This window comes from Bombus affinis, chromosome 18 (assembly GCF_024516045.1).
Source record: "Bombus affinis isolate iyBomAffi1 chromosome 18, iyBomAffi1.2, whole genome shotgun sequence".
NCBI classification, from domain to species: domain Eukaryota; kingdom Metazoa; phylum Arthropoda; class Insecta; order Hymenoptera; family Apidae; genus Bombus; species Bombus affinis.
In genome coordinates, this window is record NC_066361.1 from 2602810 (window position 1) to 2630088 (window position 27279).

General features: G+C 46.1%; 1 protein-coding gene across 6 annotated transcripts in view; it reads left to right on the forward strand.

The window, feature by feature from the left end:
- Nucleotides 1–27279, forward strand: part of LOC126926602 (uncharacterized) — a 259088-nt gene that overhangs the window by 66647 nt on the left and 165162 nt on the right. Inside the window, exon 2 of one of the 6 annotated variants that reach the window (XM_050742983.1) lies at nucleotides 22895–22961. The exons of 4 other annotated variants lie outside the window; for them this stretch is intronic. The gene's annotated coding sequence lies outside the window, so the exon portion shown is untranslated. Of the gene's footprint in view, nucleotides 1–22525; nucleotides 22753–22894; nucleotides 22962–27279 lie in introns of those variants that run through there. One more of the 6 variants, XM_050742984.1, reaches the window with a different exon arrangement.

Genomic DNA, 27279 nt, shown 5'->3' on the forward strand with positions numbered 1-27279 from the left:
GAACACGTCGAGCCGCGTCTAAACGTATTCGACAAAGAAAGGAAGACGAAGCCAACCAAAGTGGGCCGTTCTCCGGTCGATACTCCGGCCTACTGGCTCGCGTTAAACCAAATTTAACAGATTCATGGGGTTGCTCTAGTCTGCGCTGCACTAGCACTTGCAGAGGAAACCAGAGGAGTAGCCAGGTACTTTACGGTTGAGTTTACAAAATACGTTCTGCGTTGGACCCCTTGTCAATTGTTTACGCATCGTTCGGTATCCTCGAAGCGACGCTATCCTCGAAGCAATCTCCACTTCCAGCTAATGCGATGTTTTCGGAAAATCCTTTCTTTCTGATGTGAAATAGTTTTAGTTGGACCGGAAGGCAACGTTGAATGAACAGTTGTCCGCAGACGTAACCGCGCGGCGGTGTTTAATTACGAGGTAGAATAAATGTTTCAAAACCGAAACAACGTCGTTATAATTGCGAGCATCTCATTAAGCAACAAACAAGAGAATAAATTGAACGAGCGAAATTAACTTGGTATCAGCACGCTTGTAACTGATTATTAAACGACAAATGCGAAAATTACGTTGACCATTAACATGTCAAGAATTACACAATGAGCGTTCGTGGTTTGGGACCGAGCACGCTGAAACCGAATTCCGATTGTTCCCAGTCGGATTAAATCGCGTTAAACAATTATCAAAGGTAAATAAGATGCGACTGTAAAACCGTGCGAGCTCTAATTCGACTTTCAAGCTCGACGAATGTCCTACTGTGAATAATTTGGAATCGGGCGCGGTTGAAAAAGCGCTTGAGGGAGGGGAGGGGGAGAGGGGAGAATGAATGGGGTTCGAAGCCGTCGCTATTCGTCACCAGTCATAGAACATCGCGATGCGATGGCGAAAGGGAGGAAAGTATCAAGAAGGGGCGGTGTCGAGTGCGACGTCGTTCTCGTCGTGCATCAAAGTAAATTAAACAAACACCGTCTCTGTGGCCGGTGTCGCAACCGCGAGTAATACATTTTATGGACGATTTTGCGAAACGCGCGCGCTCCCGCCTACCATCTCCGCGGCCAAATGCGCGCTCTCTCACACGCACGCCGCGTTGGATGCGTTAATCCCAACCCCCGGCTAACCCTCGCGGTTGAATGCGCCCAGCTAAAAGCCACCACTACTAGCAGCGATGCCGCCGCCATTCATCGAGGCGCTTTCCATCCACTCTCTCTCTCTCTCTCTCTCTCTCTCTCTCTCTCTCATCCTTCTCTCTACCGCTCTGTCCTCCTACCGTCCCCAGAGCACCCACCGGCTTCCCGTGTCTGTCCCCTCGACCCCTCAACACCGCTCTGCATTACCTCTTGCCCCATCGGCCCAACTATCCCGTTTCTCCGTCCGTTGCGACCTCTCGAGAGCACAATAGATTCCTGTAACTACCCCTATCTACGCCACGAATCGAATGGCTGTTTGTGTATTCGAGTGTACGGTTATTTGCCGGACACTGCCGCGTTATGTGTGTACACATAGAATCGTTTGGCAACCCCATGGAAATCCAAGACCGCCCACGGTGCCGCTTCGTCCGCCTTTGGATCCGCAACAAGAACGCTGTGCGTTTTTCACCGGCCATTGTTCACCGAGACTGATGACCAATGCTTCTTGTCGAACCCCTATCCCGCCAGCCGCGTCCAGTCGCTGCAAAGAAAAAGAATCGACAGATGAAATTGCCGCACCGAGATCCCGAATCTCTCTTGACTGGAAGGAAAGCTTTTCAACGAGAACGTTCGGTCCACTTCGTCTGAAAGTTCGCCCACCTTATAGGTTGTTTCTTCTCCAAGTTCACGTTCGAACTGCACGTTTCTAGAGGTATTAGAAGGGTTGCGTGTAGGAGAGTCGCGTCGCGTCGCGTATAGTACGAAAGAGTTTGGTGAAACGCGGAAAGGGACGAGTGTGAAAAATGTGTGGCGGAGGGTTCGAGACTGAAGGAAAAAGGCGTCACGGTGCGTCTTTTTCTTCGGATGCCGTGACCAGCGTATACAAGCGTTATTTACGTCGCTGCTCGCGGAGACTACGAGTTAGAAAGCACGCCCACGTATGCCTGTAGTAATTACTGCCGTCAGAAACGGTATAATTTACGAGAAATTCTCCGATACCTTCTCCTTACGATATAATTTCTAATTGTCGGTGCAACGTGAAGAGAAACGCATTCGACTAGAGAGTTTATTTCTTTTCCGCCTTATAGTCGAAATACTCCTTTCCGAATCAACGAATGCCTTTCCATCCGGCCAATTCCGTCCCTCGTAAACTCTGCACATATTCTTAGGATAATTTCACGGCGATTGAAAGAGCACCGTAATATCGTCCGTTTACGTAGGAGGAGTGCGAGAGGAACTCGTAAAGAAAGCCCCACGAGCTAACATCTCTTCTCACGGGCCAAGGATTTCCGTAATTTCGTTCGGTTCCCCTAATTCCGAGGAAATTGGTTAGGAGGAGAGAGAGTAAAAATTTGGTGCTCTTAGGCGCGAGTCTTTACGATCGTTCGTGCAACGATAAAGAGTCCCAAGGAAATTAACCGGAGCATAGAACCGATTTCCAGAAGCGATCATCGATTGCCGAAGGCAATTAGAATGTTTGCGATCTCCGTGCGGCGATACGCGACACAGAGATCGGAAGGAATTCTAGCCTAGTTAGAACGTCGTTCCAACAGCGTGCCACAAAGTGTTCGCGACATCGAACGGATCTAATTGCGACGTAAAGTTGTAGATCGGTTCGATGGCCAGGTTCGGTCGATCAGTTTGGCCTTATTTCCATGGAACGGGAACACGGAGCAGCCTTTCGGGAAGCGACACTCGTATCAGGAGAGACGTGTACGCATCCGTGTGAGCGAATGTGTGCATATGGCCGTCGAGCACAGATCGACGTTATCGTATTCCGCAGTTCATATCGGCCTGCCTCGGCTACCAACGATCGACCGTAAAAATTTTGAATGACGGAAAACGATTTGTTCGTCGAAGACCCTTCCGGCACTGCACCCGCATCCGTGCGTTCAGCTTTCGTTTCGCCGGACTCGCTTGACGAAGGAAGATGGACCGATCGTCCGGCAGAATGGACACGCTGACGAGCTCCATCGGGCCGCGCTTATTGCGCCGTTTCACCCACGTGAATAGCTTTTGCGAGAGTTCGTTGAGTTGGAGATGCGCGCTCTTTGCCGGCATGATTGATACGTTCGTTTCGTTCAAAATTCGATCTCGATAAGAGCTGGATAGTTTCGGATCGAAACGAAAATCTTTATCCGGCACGTGTAATTTCTTATCGCGGAACAAAGTTGTAAGTTAAGGGAGTCGCGTTTTCAAGTACAGAGTGAGAAAAGAAAAGGGAAACGTTGTTGGGTAATTTTCGATCGCTCGAACTCGGTCATTACCAACGCAATCGTCGATCAGTAACTACACTCTGGCTAGCGTTGTTTGAGTCGACGGCGCAGGGCCACGATCGAAAGCGAAGCATCGTTTATCTAGACGCGAACCGGCCGGTGCTCGACACTGCTCTCGACAGTGATCTGTCGGTTAATACGTCAGTACGATCTATGTAAATGGAAAGCGTCCGGTTGGCGAGCGACGGCCATTACGCAGTCATCGACCGCAGTCAAATCGCTTCGAAAATATTCAAGTCGCGGCGCGCGAACGGAATCGCTCGACAAATTTATTCGGTTTCGCGCGAAAGCTCGGTAATTAATCTGACCCCGCGTCTCTGCAGGTAAATCGATTTTTCTTCTTTCTCTGTTTGTTTTCCCGTCTGTCTCTCGTTCTCGCGAGGTAACGAAGAGCCGCGTACACCGGAGGGTCGGCTGCTGCCGTATCGTCGCAACACGCTTGCAGACTGCGCGCGTCCATGAATCTAGGAGGGCATCTCGCGCGCGCTCTTTCCCCAATTAGTCGTTCGGCTATAATTCGCGTTAATCCGCGAGTCGCGCGGAAATCTCCGCGTTTAAATCACCGTGCGATCAGCCAATTAGTCGTGCTCGGTTGTAGCCGTCGCTCGATTATCAATTACCGTGACCATTCTAACGACCAACAGGGGAGAGGCGGCTTAAGCTCTCTAATTCAATTTTCTGCGAAGCGTCGGGGATCGGCCGACGCGCAGGGCTGCGATTGCGGCGTTAGCGAACCGCGTGAACATTCCCTGGAAAGATTCCCGCTCGCTTATTATTATCGGCGCGATCGTAGAGACCTAGCGTTACATGCAAATATCGTGTTTGATCCACGATCAATGTGCTTCGACTTTCTCTAGCGTTCGACCGAGCGCTACAGCGCGTCGTCTCTTGATTAGTCGCGTCTTGCTTAGCCGTTGCGTTGCTGAGATTTTCCCGTTCCTTTTTTCATTAATTTTTTTCATAACGCTCGGCACGTTCGGTCGACTGGACAAATATTCTTCCAACGAGATGTTTATTCAGCCGGTTAAAGCTGCGACGATACGATTATTTTGATCGAACGGGAAACAATGGGGTAAGCCGGGAGACGTAGGAGGACGTGCAGGACTATAATACACTGGCTCGGTGGCACCATATTTAATTAATACTTGTTACACGCCGAACATGACTATTCATGTTGTATTTATTAAATATATGTTTACGCTTATCTATATCTTGTCATTTTTACGTACATTTTCAAATTTTTGCCAATATAATCATGGCAGCTGTGTGCATTAGGGTACGCACGTTGGAGTGCTAATGAAATTTCTAAATGTTTCATACATTTTTTCTACGATAGGTGTTGAAATACTTTGGCGAGTCAGTGTATACGTATATACATATATATATATATATCCCATCGATCTGTCGAAGCGAGTTGGGTTCAAGTGGCACTCCGTCACGTAACAAGAAGCATAGCGCGAATGAATGAGTTTGTAGAATTCGTAAAGCAGGTGCGTGTATTTATTTTATTGTTTCTTCTCCCACACCGCCCCCCACCCCACCCCTCGCCATGTAGCTGAAATACTCAGCATACCGAATTACTATTTGTCAGATGCAACGTATCGCTGTACCCTGTACGTATAGCCGCCCCTTGGAATTCCTCGGCTGCCGCGATATTCCACGGCGCAAACACGAGCAGACAATTCCAATTGTTCGGCTCGCGTTTGCCGATACAATCTCCCTTGGAACGAATTTTATGCATCGAAATATCGATTGAACAAAATTTTCAGACAATCGCGGAATTATCGAATCGTTCCGCGCCGTCGATCGACAACTTTCTCTGTCTCTGTTTGTCTGTCTCTCTCCACCTTCCTTTCTTTCTTCGACACGCCTCTTCTAAGTATTTGCCCGCTCCGAACGAGATGCACTTGCGATTCTTCGACACCCTTCGCACGAGTGCGCTCGCTCGCGCTTACACTTGTATTTACGCGCCCTCCTCCTTTTTGTCTGATTTCCATGCTTTTTCGTTCCGTATCCCTTTTACTCACGACCCTGCGTTTCGTTTCTTCCCCTTTTACCAACTCGTCCATTCGCTACGTGCCTTATTAAAAACATTCTTCAGCCCGGTACATGTTACACGTAAAGTACTCTCGTCGTTAGCACCGACATAATTCTCTCGCAGCGTGATTACTTTTCGCTTCTTCGATACCAGCACTTGTACGATATTTCACACGGTTACGATTTCATTCTTCCCCTCTTTCTACACTCCTTCCTTTTCAATTTTTTAAAACGACGAACGTAATAGAGTCACTGGAACAGAGAACAGGAACGTAAATTTTTCTGACGTTTATCTCGAAACTTTTTACTGCATTTGGGTAACGAGGGAACAGCAACGGATTTACTTACCTATGACTCTTCGATAACAATGTCGGCTTAAGATATGCAGGAACTATTCCGATAATTCCGATGTCCCGATTCTCAACTTTATCGACGAGAAAACTGGTGCACAGGGCCGATCGCGACATCGGCTTTTCCGGTCGTTTCCCGTCTCTGCTCCCTTTCGTTTCCTTAGTTAATTCGGCAGGTCGTTGGTAAAAAACCGGCTTCGACGCTCGGATCGGCAGGAAATCGTTTCAAAATCAAACCAATCTCAGCGAACTTATCAGTAACGTACGTAATACTGCTTGTTCGATTATATCTCTCCTCAATTTACTTAAATTTCACGGACATTTTATTAATTCCGTGGAACGACACGTTCCTCGATACATGCAGGGTCAAAATGTTTTCAACCGGGCTGAACGTTAATCAATTCGATAATTAAAATATAGATTCAACGATGAATAAGTGATTGGAGCGTAAGCTGATTTAGCGTACGGTTCAATTGCAAATAGAGATCATGTAAGTTTATGGTAATAGGAACAAAGTACAATAAGAAAGTTGTCCAACTGTCGGCTACGGTGATTCGTGACAAAGATGTGGCCGACCAGCCAACCGAGATCCGATTCGCAAGTTCCGACCGGGCAAAAGTATCGATCAGTTTCCCTTTACGAAAGAGGGAACACCGACGGATATTGAAAACGTTCCGATACTAGGATCGATCTTTGGGGAAAGTGGCCGAGCCGGTAATCTCTGTTTCGACCGTGCGTTACGTTCCTCTCTAATTGATATTAATTCGTGGAAAAGCGGGAGCGTAAAGCTCTCTACAGAGCTGGCCTCGCTCCTGTTTTCCCTGTGAGCGTATCTTGATTAGCCCGGATGTTTTTCCATTCCGACAATAATCGCTTTTCGCGAAATTAGACCGCGGTACGGATGAAATATTAATTCGAAGTCCGGCGACGGGTTATCGCGGCTGGCTGGCTGGCTGACTGGCTGGCTGGCTGGCTGGCTGGCTGGCTGGCTGGCTGGCCGGCCGGGGCGTTTCGACGACGCCAATTTTCCCAGGTAATTACTCGGCCTAGGAAAAAGGCGCGACGAACGCCGAGCTAATTAACGAAAGCCAATGAGCGCGAAAATACGAGGAATTTTATTCCTCCTCGTTCCCAGGCACGGCCAGTCGTAGTCCTTCGCCCGCCCCGAACCAACGCGCGCACCGTATAAACCTGGACGTCGCTTTCGCGTTCGACGAAGCACCGCCGCGTAAACCCGCGTTGTCCTGCTGCTGTTTACGAAATAAATAAATATCCTACGTATACGAATACGTAACCACCATGCCGCACTTTGCTCCCCGCTGTTCCGCGTCTTGTGCAAATCATCCCCCGACTTTTTTACTGTTCTGCTACTTGTGAATGAATTAGAAGTGATACGTGGATGTGTTTACCTCGGGAATAATCAACTTTGCGTATATAGTTTGATAAAATTGGAAATGTTATATGCCGTTTGACGAGATTCGATTTTTACGTCTATACATTTATGGAAAATTTGAAGGTGCGAACATATATTTGCAGAGTACACGCGATATGAAAAAATAAATATAAAACATGGATAACGAAGCGCACATTATAATACCAACGATTAGTAGATAAAACGATTTTCTATCGAGCTTTCGTTGTTATAATTATTTTGACAAAAATAAGAATTTCCATAAACATACATAATTGAAGTGGACTAGTTGGAAATGTGATATTGTATCGAATAGTTGATCAGGCGAAGGACGCTTTGTTTTCGATCATGGAGCGAGAACGCGTGGCTGCGTTGCGAGAGAACGTTACCGGGCAGGATAAGCGACGTCGGCGTAGAAGGGTGGCACCAGGAGGGATGGTAGGGAACCGAAGGTGGAGAGAATGGCCCAAAGCAATCGGAACCCCCGTCGAACCGATGTAGTAGATTCACTTACCTATTCGTCCCTTCGTCTGCCTGGCCCCTCGGTCTTCCCAGGTCTCCGAAATCCCTGACGAGTTACGGCGGACTCGCAGTGACGCTCAAATTGATTCCACCTACCGTCCGGAATCGAGTTAACGTTTGTTTTACGAGCCTCGGTTTCATTCGCCGCCGATTTGCACGCACTTTGACAGATTAAAACCTGATACTGGCAGTTTGCCTGCCGAATGATTGCTCGTTGTTTAATCATCGAACGAGCGAATGCTTGTTTCGTTCTCGTCCACTTTAGTAAAATCTAGAAACGAAACTGTAAACTGTATTCGTTCGTTGTTTGATGATTACTCGTGGAAACGAAAATGCTCCAATCTTTTCGAATGTCCACTCGTGTTTGTCGCGAAGACGTAGAACATTCTTAGAGTAATCGGAATTTTCAAATTTTCATTCGACGAACAAACGAGGAACGCCAAACGAGCAACGAACACTGATTGTTTACGCTTTCGTTTCTAAATTGGGGTAAAACGGGGAGAAGAAGAAGCTATCGCTCGTTTTTAAACGCTCTGGCCAATCCTGCAAGGTGATTCGATCACCGACAGCGATGTTTCTCCGAATGATCGAAACTAAAGAAGACAACGTTTCGACAGATGAAATTACGACTGAAAATTGAATTTCCAATTATTGGGAAAAAAATATTCGCGGTTCGTTGCGAGTGACCTGGGGAATTCTTTTATCGCGCGTCGTCGACGAGACCGCGAAAGGTGAAAACACGATAAAGACATGGAGGCTCTGTTACCTTCTCGGCCCCCCCCCTCCCTCGCCACGCTATTTTCGTATTCCAGGCGTGTTTGAAATATTGAAAAATCAAGAAAGAATAGCGGAAAAATCGAGAGAATACGAAAGCCCCGACGGTTATGGGATCAAGAGAATTTCCGAGAAAACTTGCGCACCACTGACGCAGACACGCGTCAAAAAGGATGATATGTACGGGGATGGAACGCGGCGATGCCGGCTGAACGAGGAAGGGGCGGCGAATGGAGTCGGTGAAGGCGTTGGAAAACCTAACGTTCGTGGTGCGTCAGTGGGGGGCGTTATGGAGGTTGAAAAGGGTTGATACGAGACAGAGACGTCGAATGGAACGCGAGGGATGTTAAAACGAGGAGACACGGGACAAGAGGCCGAAGGAGACTGGAACTTTGTTGCGTGCGAGTTTCGAGGGTTATATACAGGGAGGAGGGTAACCGCAGGATGAAAAATATTTTGTACAAAGTGTCTCGTTGGAAAACTCTTTCGATCGTCGTGTTGTGCCCTCTGGTGGATTGTGTTTCTGAACTGTCAAACGACAAGTTATACCGTAAGCCAATTCGAAATTCATTTCTCGATCCTCTTCATTCTTATATGTATATACATCCTCGAATAGATATCAATGTCCATTTATCAATAGAGGAAAAAGGAGAACATTTGCTTTCATGGTAAGAATGACCTGAACGAGGATGATGGCTAAAGGATATGCGTACATCGCATCGGGTATTTGTAGCCCTCGAGGGGTGAGACGAGCAAGATGAAAGGGACAAGGGGGGCAAGGGACGGAAGGAACGGAAAGAAAGCGAGGGATGAGCGAGATAGAAAGCGAAAGAAACGGAGTAACGCGCACGCGAGGAGAGGAGGAGGTGTACGGAACGGTACTGAGAAAGCCAAAGAACAGGGGTGGAATGTGTACGTGTATATGTGCGTATGCGCGCGCGAAATGGAGAAGTGCGGGAGGAAGAAGAGGCGAGGGAGAGGAAAGAGAGAAGGAGAGGAGACGCGAGTGGTATTCGACCCTCTATAGGGAAATATCCATAATGCGCATTTGCAATTTCAATGCCTCGCCGAGCCCCGGCAAGTTGCCGAAGCACAACCACCCTCAAACCTTCGTGCCGATCCGAAGCCTCGCGCTTCCGTACCCGTACCCTACCTTCTTGCCCTCTCATTCTCAGCCTCTTCTTCTTCATCCTCCTCCTCCTCCTCCTCCTCCTCCTCTTCTTCTTCTTCTTCTTCTTCTTCTTCTTCTTCTTCTCAGTCTCCTTCTCCTCCTGGCCCTTTTACCTCTATATCGCCTCCTATGGAACGCTATAACGCCCCGAGCAACCCCTTACGTGCAACGACCCGATCCACCTACTTCGACGTGTATCTGTACGCTTCGCTTTCTTCGCGCGTGCTATTCCCCCGATTCTCTCCCTCGCCTCTGAATTCGCACTTTTTCCGCATTCGTTCGCGGTCACCGAGGGGATCCTACTATCGCGACAGCCAGCCGTTTCTCCTCCAGAGAACGTTTGTCTCAAATCGGAACGTAGTCGAACATATCGCGTTCGCGAAACGAGCGATCGTTTAACGGAAGGTTTCGTCGATTCGATGGTAGGTTAAAAGTAAGGGTTGAGATTCGCTTAGCAACCTTGAAAGTGACATCGTAGGAGAGTGGCGACGTTGTATCGACGTTTTATTGGACGGAGAAAGGATAAGAAATTGCGACGAGGATAGAAAGAGACGAATGAAATTCACCGTGCTTCATATCGCGGTCGTTACTTTTCACTCTGGAATTTATTTTCCTCGGGTTGATTCGTGTCGCGCACGTCCCCGTTGGTTCGCGGGATACCAGAGGGAGGATGAACCGGGGGCGTCGTGGAACAGAAAGGACGGGAGAGATTTAAGTACGTCAGAATCGAGACGAGGGAAGGAGGAAGAGAGCAGGAATCGAAGAGGGGCGAGCTAAAACCAGTGCTGCGAGGGATATCGAAGAAGGCAATATTTCAATCGACGTCAGATTTATCGAGCTCCGACCACGCGAAATGGCCAAAGCGCTGAACCGCGATACGTGCCATTTCGCGGACCGTTTTCTGCTTCTGGATTTCTTTGCGTCGGTACGTCTGTCAGGTGGCGTGATGCAACGCAACGAGCCCACTTTACACTGTGAATAATTTGTTGACGCGCGGTTGTTTCGCTCTACTTTCTATGGGATTATTCGAACGTAATCGATGAACCGCCGATAGAATGAGTTCGCAGCGTGGAACGGTAGGCAGAACGGGAACGTTGAAACACCGAGATGTCCAACAACGCGCAGAATTAAAGCGGAACGACGTTAAGATACCGCTGGTAACTGGGTTTTCATCGCGAAAAACTAAAGTTTGCGTGGCGTTTTGTCGTGACGATGGTTGCGTTTCAAAATACGCAGTTTGGCGCTCGTATTTTCGTGCGAAATACGAGATTTCGCATTGTTCGAAAATATTTTTTGGCAAAGAATTCGTTCGATTTGGATAGTGTTTCGGGGGGGGGGGGGGGAAATAGAAATTCTACACCTATTTATATATATACGAACTGCAATGTAGATGAAAAAGTCCCTTTTCCCACCACGGAAGAGTTAGCTCGGGGTATCGATTAACAGACCAGATTGCGCCTGATATTACTTCCGCGTGTTTTAGATCATTTTTCCATGCAGCAGATACTAAATATTCGTCGCAGCTGCCGGTTTGCCGATTCCTTACTAATTGTTTCTAGTTGCGTATCTCACGACCGCAAACACGTGCCACTAATTACCTTTGGTAGCGCGAAGCAACGGTATTTTATGCGGCGTCTGCTAATTCTTCGCATCGCATCACGCGGTTGAGGCTGACTTTTTGACACTAATTACCCCGCGAGACGGAGCAAATCTGGCAGACCCGGCTCTAATTTTCTTTCTCCTTTGTCTTCTTCTAGCTTTTCTCTATTGTGATCCTCTTCTTCGGTTCAGAGGATCCAACTTTGCTTCGATTTTATTTTCTTACGGTAATATTCGGTGTTGTGTGTATAGACAAGCCGGTACACACGAAAATTGACCAACTCGAAACAGGCTTGTAACTAAAAACTGAACGCGCTTGAGGTTTGTTTCGTCGCGATCTTCAGCTTCATCGTTCTTCGATCTTTGCTTGCGCCATTTCCTCCTTTTCTCCGCGTTTTTGTAGCCGGGTGATTTATAATTCGGGGCAAGAACTCTGGAAAGTAAAATATCGTGAAATAATTAAGCGTGAAAGTTTGAAAATTGGATGGAAACAAAAAGTTTCCGTATCGGACGATTTTACGACATAAGTGAATTTTAGATCGGCTCTCGTAGCCGAGGAAAGAAGTTAGCAATAAGTTTGTTCGTTCACGGCGGGGCAAGATGTCGTGGCCATTAATAACGAAAGTCGTTGCCGAAGTTTACATTCTAAGCTCGGCCCGTTATAGAGTGGTCTTAGTAATCGTTACGCGCAACTGATAATGGAAGGATTATTAATTGCTTCTGTCCACGGACCTGCCGACGTTTAAGCTTACCATATGGCACTGATTAATTACTGTGACCGGTATCGAACCAGCTCACATTCTTCGTGTACTTTGCAGGCTACGATTAAGTTTGCCTTGCCAATACTATGGTGCTAATTGCACGTCTTCGCGATCGCATTCGTAATTCTCCTTTCATCTATCGTTGCGTTTCATCTATCGTTCGTATGATTTGCATTGTGCCGGTCAAAGTGATATAGGTAACGAACGTTGACGTTAGCCTGGAAGAAAGAGAAAAAAGTCCAACGATATTTTCAATTTTCCTTGGGCGGGGGGGTAATTAATTCATCGTCCTACCAAAACACGAGAAACGCTATTTTCAGAGTGTTCGAGCGAAGCAACGGTTATTAAAGCAGAGTTAATTCACGAGTTTATCAGTGATTTAGACGGTTGAATCATAATTAGAGACGATCGTATAAAACGTAACGTTTCTCTCGCAGCGATGTTTCGTCCCGACTTTTTGAGGGATTACCAGGCTTTGGCTGGGCGACACGACGCAGAGAAAGTCCCTGAATCTCCGTTACGTTTCATTATTTTCATTAATTTAATATCCGACGAAAGTCTGCACGTGGCTGTACGTGGTCCCCAACCATGGGAACGAAGGCACGAGGCCGCAGGGGACATCTGACTTGTTAATTTTTCCCGCATAAATTTCAACCGGTTTGCAAGCTTTTAATTGATTCGACCGAGACCTCGACCACGGCCACCGCTGGCAAGACGTTCGTCCGGCTTGGCCATCTAAACGTTAATCGCTTCCCTCTTGCCCGAGTTCGTCTCATCCAGTCATCGTGATCAAATGATTATACTTGCCGATAATTTTCTTCTATAATACATACCATATATATGGTACTCCATAGTGGAACTCCTTCTCAGAGTTTGTGGTGTCAAGCTTCATCACGGGCAAACAGATCTTTCATCGTTTATTACGAGTATAGTCGACTCTTCTTCGATAATGGAAACTTGATGAAAACATGGCCATATCGAGAGTACCATCCTGGGTGATGCTTCTATTCGTATCTTTCAAGTACTAATTCTTTGTAGGATATATTTTTAAGATCGTTCGATCATTTTCGCGGCAAAGTTTAAAAAGCACGATCTTTTAAGAAGGAAGGGAACCGCTTCGATGGAACTATCAATTACTCAAAGTTCCACGGAAGCAAAAGACGATTTTCGATTTCAATTCCGGATTATCCGCCGGTTTGCGGAATTCTCGCAGTCAAAAGGAAGAAGAACTGGGTGGCGACGTTCGTGGGTAAGCTTCGTTAGTGCAATCACAAACTTTAATCCGACTGATTTCGACCAGCACTGCGCGCAACCGACCTCTTTTCTCCCTTTCTTTTTTCTCCTTTCTCCACCGATGGCATTTCTTCGACGACCGCCCGAGGGTGGAGCACGGTGCCAGAAGAACTCTTCAGACTGTGCCAGAGTACACGGAGAGGGTCCAGGTCGCCTAATTAGACGCGGTACCCGGTGCTAAGAGGGTGAAACGAAGGGTAGTTGAGGGGAGAAACAAGAAAACGAAGAAGAGACCTGAAATGTGAACGTGCAAGCCGACGGTGCACACGAAGCAACGCCACGCGCCTTTCTTTCGTTCCGCTGAACTTTCGAACTGTCTCTGACAGCTGGAAAAAGCGCGGGGTTACCAGGGAACCGCGGCAAACGCGACTGCCTCCCTCTTCTTCCTTTTTTCCTTTCGTTGATGACGTCTGTCGCAGCCGACCCTCTCGTAGACACCTCCAGAACCGCAGACCGTTTTCGTGCGTTTGTGCGGAAACCCCACCTTTATCCTGAGTTCGCCTCGCCTCGACCCTGCCGCGCGTTTTCATGCGCAAAAATAGAACTTTATTCGGTTCCTTGTACTCGTCCCCGCTTGTCTTCTTCGCCAGGATGAAGATCCCTGTTTGTTCATGGCCACGCATCGATGGCTACCGTCTCACGCGCAAAATTTAGTCTTCTGATCCGGTTCTGCGACGCGTGATATGTTTGTCAAGTGTTTCGCAAAGTAGCTAATATAACAATTTTTAACAATAATTGCATTTATTTCGCGACAATCTGACGCAACGATTTACGGTACATTCAACCTTTTAAAACATTCGATAGCTACCAATTAAAAAGGGACATTGAAATTTTCCCTTTAGAAAATGAAAAGCTGACAGTGGCCAAAACCGCAAAAAGAAAAAAAAGAAAAAAAAAGAAGAAAGACAATAGCCATCCGGTGTAGATGCCGTGCATTCAACCAAATGTAATATATTTTTTGGTTTCCTAATTGGAATTTTGTAATTTTACTAATTACTTTATGCTTGCCATGACATGGGAAAAAGTCGGAAATCGCATATCCGATGCGTCATTCGTTCTCTAAAATCCATTATTTCCAAGAAATCGTCAGAGAGCAACGAGTGTACACATTATACGCAACACATTTCCTTGCGCAAACCGTCTTTACTCCTTGATATTTCTTTCCCGCATTCTTAATTTATACAACAATTGCAATATCGATTTCTCGTCGGTTAAACAGCAACGATTAATATCGCTACTCGTTAGCGATGGAAAGTGAGGTGTCGAACTCTCTGGCAGTCGCTAATGAAAAGAAATTGCCCATTACTTGCACCGCTCTCCACTCGCGCCTATGTTAGTCCTGGTGGCAAAACGACGGGACAAGATGAAGGATACTGGCACGGCAGGATGATGTAAATTTGTGCGTTACGGCAGCATCGAAGTTACCAAAGGGAATGGGTAATGAAAACGAATTACCCTCTTTCCTACCTTTTCTTCGTCCCCAACTTCAGCTGCTCCTCCTTTCTCGAGTTCCGTTGATGCCGCTGGACAGGTGGCAGACTTCAAGGAAAAACGATTCGATTCATTCCTTTGGAAAAACGGCATTTCACTAACCACTAAATGTACAGCTGTTCTCATTGTTGTTCCTACTATGTGTTCAAAATTGTGAACCTTACTATAGTATAGATTTCATATACAGTGCTAACAAAGTTTCAAAATGTTTCTCGTAACAGAGGTAAAACTTATTGATAAAAGGTATCCGATGTATATGACAATAAGTGTTAAGATGAACGTAGAAACATAGTATAAAATCTAATATATATGTTTCGTGGCTATCGTGAGTCGTTAAAATCGTCTGGCGAAAAAACGGAAAGATAACGACGACCCTCGTTTGACGCGTTGAACACCTTGCCGAGCGGTAAAATCGTCCGACTACGCGATTCCCTAATTGTCTTGCTCGGCGTGTAAGCCCTCGGGAAGCGAAAACACGACGAAGCTGCTCGACGAGTTGGTGTGTACCGGTGTCTACCTGAGCACCGAAAGACCCTCGTGTCTCGCTTCATCCGAGTGTGGTTACGTCCGGGGTAAAAATGGGGGTGAGCCGTGGAAGAAGAACGATTCGTTTTCATTAGCGGAGCCACGGAGCAAGTTTCAGTCAGGTTCGGTCGTGGGGAGAACGGCTGTGAAAATGAAGGGTTGACTCGGTCCACGAGAGAATTCCACTTGGCGAGAAAGCACGAGCGAAAGCAGCCGTGAGCTGCGGATATCGACGGAGTTCCGGCGAGGATCGCGCGTCTCCTAGGATGTTGAGCTTCGAGCCAGGCCGAGGGATGGTTTTAGCCCCGTGGATTACCGCGTCGACCAGTGGATTTCATATTTTCAGTTATTCGCGAATCGATCGAGAAGGTACGGAGACTCGTTGCATCGCTCGCTAAGGGATGTTTGCTACGTGCACAGCCCCCGAAAAAAGTCACCCCCTTAATTGGAATTTAATAGCGGCAGTTATAAAATTAAGCCGCGTCGCTTCGGAAAATTAATGAAATATTTTCCGGAATATCTTGCCATTGTGACGTCGTGGCATGTACGTGCGCAAAATTCAATATGCTACATTGATAGAGTTACTAATACGACTGTCGCGCTGTGTAACGTTCGAGCAATTCGCATAATTGTATAAATATTGACCGATGCAGAAATCATCGAGGCATGCTGCCGCGATTCGAAGTGGGTCATTTACGTTTGAATTATTTAAATTCTATTTGCTTTTTGACCGATCGTAAATGCTTCGCATACACTTAAATATATTATTATGTAACTTATTTCTACGATTTGTGTGAACTGAAATTCCTTTGAACTTGAGTACATAACCTCCGAGAGATTTCGTCTAAATAATTTATTTTCCAAATGTTGAAAATTAATTACGGTAATATCAGATATTATTTGTAAAATTCATTAATTCGACGGTTTTGTACAAATTTTCAAACGTTCAACCTTCTAAATTTAAATTTTCAAGTTTCCGGCTGAAGTTTGAGAAATCTGTAAACGAATTTCTTTGTCTATTAGAGCCAGTATTCGTTAATTGTAAAGAGCCCACCTACAATTATCGCTTGATACTTTGAATCTTGTTGAACACCGATAGACGAGTATCACGCGTCGCGTATAAATATTAATAAAGTCGGTAAAGTTCACCTTGAAAGCCACTGGTATGCGCGGTGGTAGCTGCAGTTTAGACGTACTTCTGCCAGTCATACAGTCCGACCGTTACCTAGAGGCGGACCGGAGGTCGAGGGTTGCCAGTCACGGGGGTGTAAGTGCTGTTTCGTGTACGGCCAGCTCCACCACCCGCTTTCGATCCCGTGCTCCCTTCGTCTCGTTCTCTCTCTCTCTCTCTCTCGTTCTCTTGCTTGCTCATTTACTCTGTCTCTCTAGGGAGAGACAGGAGTAAAACGCCCACGCGTACTCCCTTCAACCGTCAGTTCCACGGGCTGGATGCGTACCAGAATTAGTTCGCTGGAAAGGTTGGCTTCCTTCTTAAAGTACTATACGAACAGGCGTGTTTCTTTTTTCCTGACTTTTATTTCCTAGTAAATTTCGTGAATTTTTATCGATACCGTAACGTTCGAATAAGCATGTGCCATAAGTTGAAAGATAAGTTAAGTTGAAACATAAGTTGAAGTCATTAGATTGGTTGAGCGATCTTTTGACCAAGTAGTGTGACCAAGCAGGTACCCAAATATCCATTTCAGTACGCGTTTTAACAGCTTTTTCTTCTAATGTACCGCTCTGAATTGTGCCACTCTTTGGATATTTTTTATGCCGAAATTTATATTTAAAGCATCAAACTTACTCGTGCGCTTCTTGGATAGATATAACATTCTGGTTAACTAGATAAGACTCGACAATAACATATCGACGATATCTGGCGACAAATATCGAGATAAAAGTTCTATCATATTCGTCAGAGAAGATGCTGTCGACGAGATTCTTGTTAAGATTAATTGCAAAACACGTATCTATTTAAACGAATCATAAAGCAGCATCGGTCGTGTTCCTCAAGCTGTAAAACGCAGATCGAACAACCGATTCGCTTTCATAAAGAAACTTGGGACGGAGCGAGGAACGCGAACGTAATCCCAGCTCGGAGGGGAGTAACTTTCGAGGCTGGCCAGCTTCTGTAAATGGCAGTAAACCAGGGAATCAATTCGTAGTCGAGTTAATAGCAGGTTACAGTGGTCAGAGCAATTCTACGTAAGAGGGCGAGAGCGTGGTCATGGCGAACGGTGAACATGCTGCAGTCCGAACTCCAAGACGAGAGACTCGGTACGGCCGGTGAATCGGTGCCGCTCTACCGGGTGTTCATCCTGGATAAGTTTCTCGGCAGCCATCGATATCCAAAGTTCAAGGGACATGACCCCCCTCCCCTTGATATCTGGAACGTGATAAACTTGATAGTAAGCTGTCGGGGAAAGCGAGACGACAGCCTGCCGTTGTTGATGACAGACATAATTAATGTAGGGACACGCTATGATGTTGCGAAGTCAGTTCGAGCTTACCGGATGCCGCTCATTCCTTCTTTCCATCGCTGGAATGTTGTTATAGTAAATAGAACTCCATGTATTGGAACGGAATTTTGGCTAACGCCCGATTAAATAAACTGGAGACTAAACTCATTTACATGAAAAGAGTTGCTTGCTACGAACGCAAGCGAACATGATTTGTGTTTCGATGATACGATGTGAAAGAACGAGCATTCGCTCGCTTGATCCAAACACACCTTTATATAAAGTCATCGTCAAGTATCGGTATTGTATGGACCACTTGGGTTCAAATGGGTTCAAATAAATGGAATTCTACTATATATATACTACAAGTGAATTGTCAATTGTCAATTTATCGTAACATAGAATAATAGAAATTAGCGTCAAACAAAATTCTTCTGCTTTCCGCGGATTTTTTTATTCGATCTATCTGATGCATTTAGTCAATTAGGATACAACTTATCTGCACACCGATGCCCCGGAAACTGTCCGGTTAGTGTATCACTGTTTGTCCACAATATTGTACCGTTCTATGTAACAATGTTCTACGTTGGTTTACATATCTGTTATAACCTCTACAGCTCTAATTTGCAACTCGGTTCACCTTTGTCCAGGTACCAGAACTACTCGAATAAAGTGGTATCGATTCTGCAGTGTTGGAAACGACGGGAGAAGTTTCATCTCGATTATATGTGTGTCTTTTGGAAAAATTAATCTTTTACTTTAAAATTAATTTACATGTTAAAATTGATTTTAAGCTATAACGAATGGATGTTGTCCACATTGAGGGAAATTTTTATAATGTTTCGAGCTCATGTTCCAGCATATTGCCCCGTTTCTGTTACACGATAATTACATTTTATTTCCACGGCAAAGATCATCGACGGGAATTATTTCTCGACCCGGTTGTTAATCGAATCTCAAAGTCGGGCTCGATAGCCGGTCGAAAGATCGTTTATTCTCGAAACGAACGAAATTAAATAAACACGTGGAGGAGTGTAAACGAAGAATTTCCAATCGGAGTTCCAGATGAGAAACGAGTTTTCTATTCGACCTTTCCTTCGGCGACCGCGTCCCGAAATTACGTACCTCGCAAATGAATCTTCCTTCCATCGACAGCGAAATTTTCTCCTCGACTATATCGGGAGGGCAGATCTGTTTTATTTCCTTTCGTCGATTTTCTCCTCTGTTGTTACTCCTTTTTTCCTTCGTTTCAACGGGCACACGACTTCGTGGCTTCATGGAGTCTGGTGCGCAGAAAGAAAGGGAATTTCTTTAGTGTCGTGGCGGAGAAACGGGGGAAGAAACGGAGATGAACGATCGGTTCAACAAAGGTTTCAACAGAAGTTAAATCGCCTAATTACAGGTTAAAAATTTAATCAACGAATGCGTTTAATACGGTACAGTTTGCCGAGGCGCGCATTAAAACGTGACTGAAGCTTTTTAATTATGGAGCAACAACCTTTTGGCTCGTTTGTCGAATAAACCCATGTTCGATGCTGTCTCTGCCTTCGGCTCGTTTAATTGAACGTCACGCGGCTTTTATGCGCGTCTATCGGCCGCAACTTTGGCACCAAATTTTTAACGAGTCGTATGCAGCAAACTCATTAAACTTCTTTCGAATGATGTTCCCTTTATGAATTCTCGATTTTGCCTGGTTATGCAATGCCGCGCTGATTATATCCGTGAATAAGGCGTTACCTTCTGGGAACAAACACCAGACGGCAGATAATTTATTCAATTTGAATAAATATCGATAGGTATAGGATAAAATTATATTCGTAAAATTTCTATGCCACGTCATCGTCCGCCCTTATCCACTTTTATTCGATAGCCTAACTTTCTTGAGACTCTATAACACGTGGTATACACACGATCGTCGAATGAATTGCACGGAAGATACGGTATTCGTCTGAAATTCTAATCCCAGCTAGCGGTGCGTGTATCTGAGATCGAGCAGTTTAGAGATCCCTCGGGGCATCATCGAGCGACTGTGTATCGCATTTGTTCGTCGTTTCTGCGACTTCCTTCTCGGTCTTTCGTCGTCGTCGTCGTCGTCGTCGTCGTCGTCGTCGTCGTCGTCGTCATCGTCGTCGAAGGCGGTCGATGGAGGCTCATGAAAAATTTCCAATCGCCGAGTTCCCCGCTCGCCTTATTAATGATCCGCCATCGTAACGGGGTCACCGGTCGATCACAATGAACTCCCGCTTTTCACCGAGACTCGGCGATTCTACGAGGGTTAGACGTCCATTCTTCGTGAAGCTATCGCAACGACGACGGCGACGAAAGAAAAAGGAATTGGTGGCGAGAACCGCTAAGAAAGCTCTTAATCCTGACTCATTAGTCCGGTCGACGACGATCGAGTAGACATCGATCAGAAGGTTTAAGTCGCAGCCGGTTAAAAGGCTGGCAGTGGCAAGCAACGGTGTGGAACGGGGCACAGCCGGCAGATTAGGTTGGGTTCGGTGATAAGTGATCGCGGTTCCCGGACTGAAACTCTAATTAATACCTCGACGCTTCGTTTGAGCCGGTGACTTACGGGGCTGTCGGCCGGGCGCAGAATTACGCTGAAACTGCCGGCACAGCGGCGTTGTCCTTCAGGGGCGGTACGACCATTTGTTATCGAGGGGGACTCGAAACAGAGAGCGGCCGATCGTCGACCACCAACCGCTTTACACCACCTGCAATCGTTGTTCTCGACGTTCTCCGCCGCGGATGCGATGCAATCGCTATCCTCTCCATACTCAATGCCTTTACGTTCGATTTAACGAGCCACGATACCTCGTCACCGATTTTAGTTGTTCTTCAACTTTCAATCATCGTCCTTGTTGTTCAATAAGGGATACGAAGGAACGGGACGAACAGCAATAACTGATAACTTTGTGAATACTTTGGACGCGGTAACGGGCTGCTTTGCCACCAATCGATGAAAAATATGATTAATGGGTCCTCTCGAGAAGAATATTTCTTTCTTTTTTCTTTTTTTTTTTTTCTTTTTTAAACGTGTCTTGATCCAAGTTGAACTGATCGATGGCTTCCTAATGAGAATGGAGGAATTGTGAAAACGCATGTTTCGGAGATAATCTCGTTAGTTACGTGCTATAGTCGTTTTAAAAAATATTCTTCTCTATAAGGTAGCAACGTGGACAGAAACGATTTATCTCTCGTGGGAGTCCATGAAACGTAAGCGAGGCGTCACGGTCCAAAGTACTCTTGAATTCAGGTTTCTTTTCACGATTCGTCACGAATCGACGCCGATGGAGTAGGCGAGCCGCCGTCGCGTCCTTCTCCTTTCGTTCTTTCGAAAAGGGCGTTCCTTTTTCTCACTTTGGTTTGCAGCCCGGTCTTAGCCAATCTATCGCCCGCTCGGTATTATGCGCTTTAGTGCATCGTCGCGACACTGTGTGTATGACTCGGTCTGATAAAACGAACGAGCGAAAATCCCAAAAGCCAAAAGGAAAAGAAAAGACGCGAGAAGATTCTTTCGCGTGTCTTCTTCCCGTCGTTTAATCGGCGTTGTTCCGCCAAATTTTTCTAGAATGGTCGCTTCGATCAAGATTCAGGCAGGTGAATCTGCGATATTCGTTAATTCGTATTATCCACTGATTATCCATCCTCCTATCACATCACCGTTATTAGAGCTGCAGATCAGAAAATTTCTATGTCCTCGATAGACTGTACTTGGACGTTTCTACTTCTTACTTTTCACTGATACAGTAAAATAGGAATGACCGAGAAAACGTCGACAGCTCTGGCAAGTTAAAGAAATGTATATATCGCGTGAATCTGTGTTGAATTAGAAATCTCCAACATTTGCTAGGAATTCTCCGTAATAGGGAAAATGCACAAGCGCAAGATATTTTCGAGCATACGTGCCGGAGATTGAATACATGGCTTGCGAAAGTAATTGCAAGAAGAATAATCAGACTTGGCGTGTAACGTTAGGAGCGAGTTCCCAAAAAGCAGGGCAAAAATAAGGCGAACATCAACTCGTACCTTCAGCTGCAGACAAATTTCAGCTGACAGAGTGTCCGTACGGTAGTATAGTAGAGGTAGTAGACTATAGAGTTACGTCATGGGGCAGGAAGCACAGTCTATAAATGACCCAGGGAAAAAATATCGAGCAGAAGAAAGTAAAGGAGCGGTGAAGAGTGAACGACGAAGACGAAGAGGGAGATAGGCTGGGTCACGCGTTTCCTGAGCCACCAGCGATGTGACGAAGTGCATTTTACAAAGGTACGCGGTCACCCTTGCGTCGTTTCCCTCGCTTCTTATCTCTTGGTCGTTCCACTTCTACCCACGCTTTTTCGCCGAAGACAATTTGTCGCCGGTCGCGATACTCGAGTTGAAGGAAACGCTGCCTGCGGAGGACGAGAGGAAGCGGAGGGAGCGTAAACTCGCGAGTCTCGGAATAAGATGCTTTTGGTGACACGAAACGGACAGAAAAGCGGAGTTTTCAAATGGTAAAAGACGATTCGTGAGAATAAGTAGACAAATTGTCGATGACTAATTTCCATCGAAGGGGAATAGAGGGAAAAGATAGAAATCCAATTAAATCTACGAATAGAACGAAGAGGGACGCGCGGGTAAGATTTCCAAAGAAGCTCGGTCAAAGTTCCATGACCCTTTTCTACTTCTTTCTCCTTTCGCCGACCCTTCTCTTTTACTACGTCGCGTCATTCCTACTACTTTCGTCTCAGTCGGTTTCGTAGCTGGTCGGTCTCCGCTTTTCTTCGATTTTTCTCTGCTCTTTGTAAAGCAGAAAACTTTCGCTCGATTGAACGGACAATCAACGACGATATACCGCGTCTCGCTAACTTTTATAAATAACTTATGGCCATTGAAAAGGATAAACAGCGAGTGGGTGGGGGTAGAGCGAAAAATAGAACGAGGAGAACCGGCTGTTTTAACAGGGTAAGAATAAATTGATTTTTACGATAATTCGCCCTCTCGACTGAACGAAAATCATAAATAAAACATGGGAAATTGTAAAAGCTTAACTTGACAATTTTCCGTAACAGAAAATAAATAACAATTTCTCCTCCTTTGTGTTTAGGTAAGTCCGTGGTGGAACAGAAAACCTTGTTCCCCTCGAAGCTGGCTAATATCATCTCTGTAGAAACGTGAGTAATATTTTAGTAGAAAAATTCATGATATTGGTAATAAATAGGATCGATCAGACAGACATTGCTCGATCGTTTATCCCCTCTTAACAACATACTCTATCTCGGTTTTATTAGATTACGGTCAACCCATGATTCAGCCGAAACCGCAATTGGAATATTTCATACACGCGCATACAACACGTCATGGATTTGTCATTTTCTTCCATACGCGAATCTCTATTCCCCACTTATTCCCTAAAAGCTGACCGATCTCGAGGAGAGGGTGAGAAGGGAACGAGCCCTCGGCATAGGTTTTGCCGTTAGGTTAGGTTCCTTGGGTGCAGCAAGGTCGGTTTCCAACCCTTACCGCCTTGAAACCCGAGGGGTTAGAGATGGCGGTTAGATGCGGCCAGCCGATTAAGACGTCGATAAATAATATTAATTGTCGGCCAACTCCCGTGCCAAAAGCACCGTCTCTCCCCCACGGGGAGACGCGGTCGAGAGCCGGTCGAAGGGTGGGATGCGTTGCGTTTAATCAATACCCACGTAATGCTGCTGCGGATGGATGATGGCGATGCTAGAGTGCGGGAAAGACGGTGTTGATGGAAGTAGAGCGTCTGTGTCGATGGCGGTTGCGGCGGTAACGGCGGTGGTGATAGTAGTAGTGGTGGTGGTGGTGGTGGTGGTGATGGTGGTGGTGGTGGTGGTGGCGGCGGCGACGGTGGTACCGATGCTGTTGCTGTAAGTTTATTACGTAAGCCGGGGCCTCCTCGACGCGCTGAACGCAACCTCGAGTTGTGTAATTAAAATTAATAATTCCGCGGCCTCGATGCAGCCTTGTCAGACGAGTCTATTTGCCGTGTTGCTTGCTTGCTTGCTCGCTCGCTCGCTCCGCGTCTCGCCTCGCTCTTCGCGTCTTCCGCACCTTCTTCTTAATGCTCCCCGATACCGATTCCACCTCCGGTTTCTCGCACGCTCGTCCCGCTGCTCGACAATGGTGCTCGTAATCGCGGCAAAGTGCCTCGCTCGTCGAACCTTCCATGCCCGAGGAACTTCGCTACTCGCACATCGTAGAAAGCTGAACACGTCTGTCGCTTGGAAATTTCTACTCCACTGACATGTATTTTTTACGTTGGAAACTTTCGTTTCGTTGAAGGCCAGGTTCGGGAAGGCGCGCGCGGTTACCCTGTCAAGGCGCGAATAAAAAATTCACGCTCGCCTCTTTGGTTCATTCCACGTGTGTTTTCTTAACGAGACGTCTGACACGACGTTTCCGGCGCGAAGTCGGTGTCGTAACACCGTAGATCTTTCGGGCGACGTTAACCGATCGATTTTACATTAAACCGTTGGTGTATTTAGTTTTGGCCATCTCCTAAACAATTTCCAGTCTCCGCCTTCTGCGCGTCTTATCGCATCTGAATCTATTTTTGTTATTCATTGTAAATTAGTAACCGCATCGGAGTTTCAACGGATAGTTTCAACTTGGTAAAGCTCGCGAATTCGCTTGGCGGCGTAGTTGGTCTACTATTCTCGTCGCAGAGTCGTCAACCCGACTACATCCCCAGGATACGTACACGCGAGTCACGTTTTCGGAACTGAAGGATCGCCGCGCTAGAGAGACGGTATAGGTACTTGAGACGAACACTCGACCCACGCAGGTGCTTGGTGCGAGCGTTCGCACACTCGAAAGCACTCGCGCGAATGCTCTCATTTTTCAACGCCGTCACACTGCCGTCGCCACCGCCGTAATCGTCGCCAACCATATCGCGACAATGAGCGCTCTAATGCAGTAACGATTACTCCGAGGGCCGGGGGTTAGATTTTAAGGTGTGCGTGTCGAGTACAGCGCCGTCAGCCGACGGCGATACTCGGGTCATATGCGCGTGCTATCACGACCACTGTAATTTCTTTTGGTCGTTGCGAATATTTTCCAAGCCGCCGTTCCGTTCGTTGTTTGTTTCGATGAAAATATTTTCGTGGCAATCTCGACCAGTTGCCATGAATTTCGACAAAACGTATATACATATATCGGTGTCCTAAATTCGTGGTACAAGCGAAGTGAAGGAGATTCCATTGCCCGGAATAGGACAAAACAAAGAAATAACGAAATTACGTTGTTCTATTGTCTATCTGTAAATTTAGACCGCGCTGTAAACGTCGGATACGATAATATCTTCATCGTGTTTGACATTGATCGTGGAAAATATGAAATATAGTACAGAGTATAAGGGTTGTAATATAGTTCTTTGCAAGACATATGGGGTTATAAGTAAAACATACAGGAAACAGAGAAGTGGTCTTGATTTCGAATCCGTGCCCCTAGGTATCCTGACTGCCGAGGCCCCAGGCTGTCACAGCGAGGTTACCTTCTTATGAATCTTGCATCGAACTTTCCTCCGTTCTTACGCTATAGTTAGGCTTGACAGGCTCGAGAATAGGTCGAATCTTCTAGAACCTGTCGTATCAAGGTCAATACCCCTTTATATACCCGTAGTGTTGCACGAGCGGAGATCGTATAACGCAGAAATTATTGCGTTATGCTATTGTGGATGGCTTTCTTCGCTTTCTCCTGCCATCTTTTTTTTCTTTTTCTTTTTCTGTCTTTTCCTTTTTTTTCTTTTTTTCTTTTCTTTTTTTTTTTTAATCTGTTGTCACTAGTCGTTCAAAATAAATTCTATAACCTTGGTATATTTGAAGCGATATGTCGTGATAGGTGTAGAAGGAATGCTCAGATGTTTCAACAAGAAACTGACGTCCAATAACAACGAGCAACAAACAACAATTAACAACAATTAACAATCGAAAGTTAACAATGCTTGGTAACGATCAATGCTTGACGCAGGTTATAGGAAGTCGAGCGCTCGTTTCGCGTAATCCTTCGCACTTCGCAGCTCGGGGCAGACCGAATCTCTTTGATTCAAAAGCCACGCCGATTCTTTTCTTTGTTAGTCATCGATATCGCGCGCGTTTGTTAGAAGTTCGCGACGATTGCCGCGTGTGCGGTCTCCCGAAAATTCGGCGAAGGAGCCGTAGGGATATCGATGACACCTGAGGCTTGTCGGCACAGCGCTTTTAAGATAAGGCGCTTTGTGCCGCGAAACCGTTGGAAATTTCCGAGATCGAGTGCCGCCACATATTCTACGATGAAATTATCCATGGTATCTCGTTAAATTTTAGCTTCTCTTCGTCTAAAGATTTGAAAAAAGGATGTTCATCTTGTGTAATGCTTGATTTCCACTTAAACGGCTAAAAATAGTAGAAAACTAGTAAAATGATGCAACAGCGCCAGCTTGGGGAGCACCGTTGGCTGGTCGCATAAGGTCACGATATTGCACGGGTCCCATAAAAGCAATAACAGCCGACATGGTAATAAGATTCTCTCCCTTTTGTATGGAGCTCTCGTCAATTGTAAGTATGGCCCCCGTTATAATAACAGAACGAATTGTAACACGGTAACGATCGCTGATATCGAGTCTTCTATTTAAATTACTAAATGTCGCAGATCCGAGCTGCAACGGCCAAATTCACTGGTTATTATCGCGTAAGACAAACGGGCTCGATGAAAGTTTGATCGCGCGCGACACCGCAATATCTAATCCGCGGAACACCGGTGCATCGGAAAAACCGTTTTGGCCTCGCGTCGTTTTTTCGGCAATTTGCGAACGGCCTTGTGTCAGAATAATTTTCATGCTCGATGAGTCGCAATTTCGCAGCGCAACGTGCACACGTGATATAGATATAATTCCGCTTACACTTCGTTAATGCGATGCAAATTTATAAGCAAATTTCAGCATAACCGCGCACACGGTGCGCAACAGTTTGTACGCTGGCCCTTTATTATGCACGGTTACGGTTTAACGGTGTTTAAGCTCGCCGTAATCAATTTTATTGGGGCTCTGGACCGAAAACCCCGACGATAAATCTATCGAAACGGATTTTTCGGCACCAGCTGGTTCGTGTCATTCGCCATTCTCGCGATGTTCGACGCCAACGTTCGCAAAACGACGACGGCACGTTCTTGAGCAGCGAAATATCGTCGCGAAACGATCATAAACGATGGACAAACTTTGTTTGGATTGGAAATGCTTTGTCGAATCGCTTGCCTAAAGTGTATCGTTATAGATTTAATTTGGCATAATCGAGAACATTCAAGAGCGAAAGGATCAATTTCCACGAGGAGGCTGAAAGCGGCGGGGTTAAGTGGCGACAAGTTTCTTTTAATACAATTACCATAACGCCGTTGTCGATATTCTCGATCGGATAACCGTCGGAAAGTACGCGAAGCAAACAGACATCGAGACGACTTTAAGCTTTTCAAGTGCTTGCGGCTGCCGGT